Source organism: Myotis brandtii, unplaced genomic scaffold (assembly GCF_000412655.1).
Source record: "Myotis brandtii unplaced genomic scaffold, ASM41265v1 scaffold165, whole genome shotgun sequence".
Lineage (NCBI taxonomy): Eukaryota > Metazoa > Chordata > Mammalia > Chiroptera > Vespertilionidae > Myotis > Myotis brandtii.
Genome location: NW_005356042.1, coordinates 13,448,442 through 13,456,180, shown reverse-complemented (window position 1 = coordinate 13,456,180; position 7,739 = coordinate 13,448,442). Strand labels below are relative to the sequence as shown.

Here is a 7,739-nt window from a genome sequence, read left to right as displayed (position 1 = left end):
ATCAACGGATCCAACACCGTGTCCACAATAATTATCTCAGAGTTGGGCATGTGATCGGATAAGATGTGCAGGAAGATGCGGGGACCGTGGAGAAAGAACCTTCAGTTGATGCTGACTGTTCTCTTGGGATCGCAAAAAAATATTCATCGGATTAACAGCCTATATTACATAGAAACTAGAGTGGCAAGGTGAAAAAAAAAAAACCGGTGCAGAATGGCATTGTTGAGTCAGTGGATTGAACCTTACCTAAAGCCCTTCACACCTTTGGACTTGAAATTCACAAGCCAGTAAATTCTCCCTGTGGCTTAGGCCTCCTGAGTTGGGGTTTCTGTTAAGTCGTATTCTGAAGGACACTGTCATTCAATGAAACCTGGAAATATTTAACACGAGACAAATGAACCAGGAAGCCAAAACCAAACATCTCTCATATCCGCCATACCAGCATTGAAACGCTGCCCTACCAATTTATCACGTGGGTGAGCACAGGCAAGATGTCTGAAGAAAGCATGAGACTCAGTTTCTAAGTCAGGAAATTGGGGTTAGCTATAGGGATAACTATATTGATCTCACAGGACTGTTGTGTGCGTAATGCCATCCAACACAAATGAAATTGCCCAGAACCAAGCCTATTTCCCCGACAGAGAAATCGATAAAGACACAATAAAGTCACAGACAAAGGGAGAAGTAAGACTTATGTTTACTGAGAACTAAGTTGTGTATGAAGAGTGGGTATGATGAATGTCCACGCAGGCAAGGAGGAAGACGGACAGACCCTGATGGACAGCCGTGAACCCAGACTTCACAAGACATCACAAAGATGATAGAGATCCCAGACATTCCCCAAGTAAAATTTACATATAGTTAAAAGAAAATTTCTTATGATATACCTCTGTCGGTTTTGACAAATGCATAGAGTTGTGTAACCACCATCACACTCAAGGTATGGACAGTTCCATCATCCCCAAGTTTCCTCACGCTCCTTTGAAATTATCCCCGAATCCTACCCCCAAAAGAGCAACAAACCACTGACCTGTTTTCTGTCCCTGCAGTTTAACCTTTTCCAGAATGTCATATAAGTGGAATCATGTATTAGGTTGCCTTTGAGTCTGCTTCTTTCCCTTAGTATAGCACATTTAAAATTCATCTATGCTGGGGGATAAATCATACTTTGTTTTTGTTGCTACCCATGAACATTTCCTTAAAGCCTACCTTCTTCTTCGCTGTATACTCCACATAGGATGATGGCTGTGGGCACAGACTAGTTTCCAGTTATCATTTTCATGCCTCCAAATTTGTATATATATTTGGAACTGTTGGAGGAAAACAAGCATGTTAGAAGAAGAGGAAGAGAGACCCAAGATCTTAAGATATCTCTTTCTCTCTCTCTCTTTCTCTCTACCCGCCCCCCTCTGCCTTCCTCTCTCTACCATGTGAGAACACAGTGAGAAGGTGGCCATCTGCAAGCCAGGAAGAAAGCTCTCTCCAGAAACCAACCCTGCCAGACCTTGATCTGGGCCTTCTGGTCTCCAGCCTCTGTGAGAAGACAAGTTTCTGTTGTTTAAGCCACCCAGACTGTGGTTCTGTATCATGGGAGGTATCCAGCAGACTAATACAGAATGACTTGGAGTTGGTAATTAGTGAGGTAAGTTTGGTTCTAAACATCTGTTTCTGTGTGTGTGTGTGTGTGTGTGTGTGTGTGTGTGTGTGTGTTTCTTGAGGATGAAGATAATCTTCCATGCAGGCTCACTATGAAGACTGAACTACATGGATAATATATGCAAATGGTTTATCACTTTGACACCTGGAAATGCTCAATATATGGCACTTCTTATTGGCCAGCTTGATCCATCCCTGCATCTAATGTCCCTAACATATAGGATACTCAGGAAATATTTGCAAAAAAATAACTGAAATGTAATTGGACATGCTAAGGGACAGCTATGCATTTTAATTTTTAAGTTGTATAATGAAGTAGTTGATGCAAACGGATGTTTCTGACATCTGACACCATTATTTTCTGTTGACCACAGCCTAAACAGGAAAGAATCCTATAGTAGTCATTTTCATTTTAGTATAAGCTGATTTCATTTAGTATAAGCTCCTTGTAGCATAAAGTCTCTACAATAAGATGGAAAATATTGGTGGTGGGGGCGGGGTGGTGGAGGAATGGGAAGTATAGACAATGAGGTGCTTTCTTTTGCAACTAAAGTCATAACTGGTTCTTCTCAAGGCTCTAATGGAAACCAAAGGTAACGAGGTATGAAAAGAGTGTCCTGCCTCTTGGACTTCACAGCTCCCTTGGGGAACGGGGTGGGGGAATAGTGAGTGTGTTGGCTATCCTTTGATAGCCACGATGGTGTGCTGGGGACAGCTCATTCCAGCCCTTGAGAGCCAACTGTGGACTTTTCTTCCCAAGGTCACGTTCAGTGATACCATGTTGGTAGCTTGAAATTGGCCATGGTGGGAGTGTTTACACCACAGAAATTGGCAAATGCTATAAAGCAGGGCTTCCCTCACCCTCTGGAGAGCCAGTTGTTACACATTTACCAGCACACCACTGAGTCCTTGGCCCAAGCTTACCACTGCTTCCCAGGGGAGGCACAGGGAGAAACTGGACTGCCATTCAGAAATCTCTGAGAAGGTTAAAAAATGGAAAGCAGGGGTTTAGGATGAATGGACCAAGAAAATGATTCAAGAAAGTTAAGGAAGCCAAGAATTTGGAGTTTGGATACAAGACCTTTTCTTATCTTTCACCATTTTGGAAATGCAGTGGCCATTTGTGACCCGGTTCTGAGAATTAAACCATGTGTGGTATTGAGGAAATTATCCTCACAGATGCTGACTGTACCTTTTACCCTACCGACTTCTCTGCTAAAACAATTACTCCCAATAAAAGTATTAAGAATGTGTGCAAAAATTTAGTCTTCAGGAGGTACCCCACAGCATTCATTATCATGCAGTATATTTTGGAACTACCTAATGTCCCACAACGGAAATTCTGTTTAACTTTATTATAGTGGGTCCATGTAAGTGGATACTCTTCAGCCTTTAAATATTCTTCTAACATTTGATTTTTAGTGTTATGGGAGAAGAGATGCAATAAAAAGTGAGAGAGCAAGTTATAAAGCAGAATAATTTCAATGATGACAGTTTTATAAAATACTGGGGGCCCAGAGCACGAATTCATGCACCTTGAAAGGAACTGTGGACCGTGAGGCTGTGGTGAACACAGGGGCAGATCTTGGCCCAACCTCTGCACCCCCGCTTGGTCCCTCCCGCCACGGACCCAGGTCCCCTCACTGCCAGCAATCCCGCTCCCGCCACCACCGCTCTCACACATTGATGATGCCGGCCCTGCCCTGCTCACACCCACAGATGACACGCAGCAGTTGGGGCCGGCGCCCGCAGCATGTGCGAGTGGGCCCGGGCTGGCAGCAGGTGCGAGTGACACGCAGCAGTTGGGGCCGGCGCCCGCAGCATGTGTGAGTGGGGCCGGGGCTGGCAGCAGGTGCGAGCGTCAGGTGGGATTGTGGCGCGCGGGAGCAAAGAATTTTCAGCAACCACCAGAGGCTCACCCCAATGACAGTGACTGGTGCTCTACCTTGGTCTGGCACCCCGGCTCACCTGCTCCACCATCCCACCATGGCCAATGCCTGCCATGTTCCGTGCTCTGCTGCCTGCTGCCAACGCCCACCATGTTCTGCATGCGCCTCCTAGTGGTCAGCGCACATCATAGCAACCAGTTGTTTGGTTGTTTTGCCATTCGGTCTATTTGCATATTAGGGTAATATATATATATAATTTCTATGTGTTCCAGCTTGCTTTCTGGGGATTTTTCATTTTCTTTCTGAGCTTTTTCTTCTCTCTCTCTCTCTCTCTCTCTCTCTCTCTCTCTCTCTCTTTCTCTCTCTCTCCCCCCCCCCCCTTTCTCTCTAAAATCAATCAATAAAGGTTATAGAGTAGTAGAGTAGTTAACTTTGAGTGAAGGAGTTAATTGTAACTTTTCTATTTTACATTACTTTTTGAAATAAGAAAAAAAGAAATACTATTTTTTAAAGTCATTTCTCCACCTAGATAATCTGATAAGTTAAAACAAAAAAAATTGTTTATCTGTATAAAAGTAAGGCTACTTTAATTAATGAGATTTAATAACCATTATGCCTAATAGGCAACATAGCAAAAATTATGAAATCGTTTATTGTACCTGAAACAACTATTACTATTCTTTCCCTCCCTTCCTTTACCATCTTCCTCCTCCTTCTCCTCTTTCTCCTTCTGATAATAATAACATTGACTAAGCATTTTCCATGTATCAGCTCTGGTGCCAGGTAAATGAGACACATTAACTCATCTATTCTTAAAAACAAACAAACCACAAACGTATGAAATAGTTACTATTTCCCATGTAAATACCATCGTACATCTCCATGTAACAGATGCAAAAACAGAAGCAGTAAATAACTTGTCCAAATCCTCATAGCCAATAAGTGCCAGACCCAATATCAAACCTTCGTAATAGAATCACGCATTTGATGCTGAAACAAATAATGAAATTAATGTTTGTCACTCATATAGTCAAACCTTTTGAAAAAATGGTAGGCTCAACACTGAAAATGTTAAGACAGATTCACAGTTTTAGTCCCATGAATTCCTTGGCTGTGGTAATAAACAGAGTCTGGGAGACTAAAGAATTGCAATGCAATGACCCACACTGGGGTGCTTACTCCAAACACGAAGGAACTTTTCACCTATAAACTCCCAACGTGACTGAGAGGCAGTCAGTAGAGTTTCACTTGGTCAGGCAATCCCTAATCACTGAGCGCCTCCCGAATCCAGGGCCCTGTGCGTAGGTTCTGGGGACACAGCAGCAGCAAACAAGGTGAGCACAGGCTCTGCCCCCGTGGAGTATGCAGACTTACAAGAAAGAGCGAGGCATTCAGTCAGCAAGATGCTGCCAGGATGGAGATGCACGGGGTTCCCTGCGAAGCTGCCACGCTCCCTTTGACATGATGGGCACACTCATAGCTACATTCAGTCACAGCTTAATTTTATCCTTTTTTTTTTAGAAAGATGACGGCTTTAGCAACAATTTTTTTCTCCTTCTTTATCTTTACATCTGCTCTTCCATACCTTTGTGAACTGATTCTAAGTGTTCATACACTAACAAACTAGAAAAGACCAGGACTACAGCCAAACACCTCTGAGCACTAGTCCGGAGTGTGAGACCTGGCAAGACTAGTGGTGAGGTGGCTGCAGTAGTGGCATTTCCAAGATTCCTCTTGAAGGAAATATTAACCCTCCCACTGCTCGGCCCCTGCTCCTTTAATAAAAGCACTTTGCTTCCTACCCAGTAGTAGATTTCCAGGAACCGCCCTGACACACAGACACACCCCAAGGTACCCACGGATTGCCTTTTCTCCTTAGAGAGGGAATTGTTCAGTGAGATGTCTGGGGGACTTCCGCTCTTCCCTTCGAGATAATATGAGTGTTACCCAGCAGAGGGCAGGATTGCACAAAGCACCCTAGCTCCTCTCCTGTTAGAATAAACTAAGGAGAGAAGTTGTCATGGATAGATTTCCAGCATCAGGGCAGATCATAGCACAGAACAAATGATTGGCTGGGTGCTTAGAGAAGACAGCACGAGAAACATTCTGGGCTGGGAGTCAATGTGTGTGGGTCCCAGTGTCGATCGGGGAGTCACTTCACTGATGGGTCTCTTTTGTGCCAGTCTCAGCCTATGGATAACCAGTGCTATGGCTGGGCCAGCCCTTGTAGTTCTTATTATGACCGCAAGACACCTTCAGCCATAACTATCAGGAAACTATGGGAAAAATGAAGAGTTTCTTACTTACAAGTCCTGAAAAGTACATGGCACACCTAGGACCACACTGCGAGGTTGCAAGTAGAAAGAGAGAGAGCGGCCTGGGATTCTGCTTTTACTGGGGTTGAGGGCGGAGCCTAGGCTATCTCCAGGTGAATTTAAAACATAAGAGTGGGAATTGAAAGCCCAGCAAGAGAGAAAACAAGCGGCCCAAATGGTCAGTTACTAAAATCAAACGAGATCTCTAAATCACAGGAGGGGTGGGGCTGTGTTTTTTTTAACCTAGTCTTGAATGCCTCATAATCAAAGCTTGTCAGGCACCTGCATTTTAACAACAAAAGCCAACAGTGGGAGCTCACACTACAGGGTCTCAATTTCCCCAGCTGTACGGTACAGGCATTCTCTTGGATTACCTACCCTGCAGTTACTCTCTTGAAGTTGTCATCTTTTAACGTGCAAATGGAGCTTGTGATCTGGGAGTGGGAGTAAGAAGGTGAGATGACTCACACCTGGTGACTCCAAGTCTCCTCCAACTAGAGGGCGAGATTCTCCTCGGAGTCAGAGTGAGAGGCTGCTGTTGGCTGCAGTTGCAGTAACAATAACAGGCTACTCTTCACGGATGTCCAGGCAGATGTCAATCACTTGACATGGACTTAATTCATTTAATCCTCCCACCTTCCTCGTTTTCCAGTGGGGTCCCAAAGGCAGAAAGAGGAAGTAAACTGCCCAGGTGTATGATGCTGGGAAATGCTGGAGCTGGGATTTGAACTCCGGAAAAGGAGCTCACAGCTGCTCTCTGTTACCACCTCCAAGGATTTGGGGGATGGAATGAGCTGACCAAAGACAACTATGGGTCCTTATTTGGACCAAGATTAGCTCATTCGGTCACTCACTCACGTCCTGTTTCAGTAAGGGTATACCAAGTGCCTACTGTGTCCCGCGAACTTCATTAAGCACTAGAACCCTTAAATGTGTGATAATGGTATCCTGTCCAGTCACATGGTTTTCTACCACCAAGCCTGGGGGTAGAACGAATTCAACACTGACCTAGAGTTGAGGTTTTGCTGGGCAGGCACAGCGAAAAGTGGGCTTTGGGGTGGTGGCAAAAAATCCTAGGGAGACAATTACCATGAGGTCCAGCTAAAAACATGAGTTACCTCCTGAGCTGCAGCTGGTCCAGATTTCATGCATCTGCCTTTCCCCCGCTCCAGCTTTTCCCATCACAATCCTCACCCTCTGTTGCTACATGGGCCAGTGGCACCAGAACAATGGCCAGGAGTCTAAGTTCCACCATAGCTCTGCGACCCGGAAAAACCAGTCACTGTCTCCGAGTTCATCTCCCTCACCTGTAAAACGAGGCTCCGTTCATCTCGATTAGTGGAATATTTTTGAACCAAGTAGAATGTTCCTGGTACAGTGCTTCAGGCTGAGGACATAGAAAACAACAATTTTGCTCCTCAAAGAGTTCACATTCTAGCACATCCTACATGTTTGTTTGTTTGTTTTTCTTGTGAATATATAAATATTGTTTACTGCTAGTCCAGAAAGTTCTCTTTCTTTCTTCATTTTTTTTAACCATCACCTGAGGGTATATATTTTTTTTCGGGTTTGTTTTTTGTTTTGTTGTTGTTGTTGTTGTTTTGTTTGTTTTTTTATTGTCTAAAGTTTTACATAAGTCTCCTTTTTCCCTAATTGACCCCCGCCCTCTCCAGCCATTCCCACCCTGGGTAAGCCCCCACCACCCCAGTGTCTGTGTCCATTGGTTATGCTAATATACATGAGTACAAGTCCTTTGGTTGCTCGCTAAACGCCTCCGCCCCCTCCCCTGCCATTTGTCTCTGGATCTATTTTTGTTCGTCAAATTATGTTGATCATTATATCCCACATATGAGTGAGATCATGTGATATTTATCTTTCT

General features: G+C 44.3%; 1 long non-coding RNA gene across 1 annotated transcript in view; it reads right to left on the bottom strand.

The window, feature by feature from the left end:
• Nucleotides 1-308: 308 nt before the first annotated feature.
• LOC106725466 overlaps nt 309-7,739 on the bottom strand; it is a 47,710-nt gene continuing 40,279 nt past the window's right edge. Inside the window, exons 2-3 of the long non-coding RNA XR_001361361.1 lie at nt 1,210-1,310; nt 309-370 (exon numbers count right to left, since the gene is read on the bottom strand). This is a non-coding gene — a long non-coding RNA (uncharacterized LOC106725466). The remainder of the gene's footprint in view (nt 371-1,209; nt 1,311-7,739) is intronic.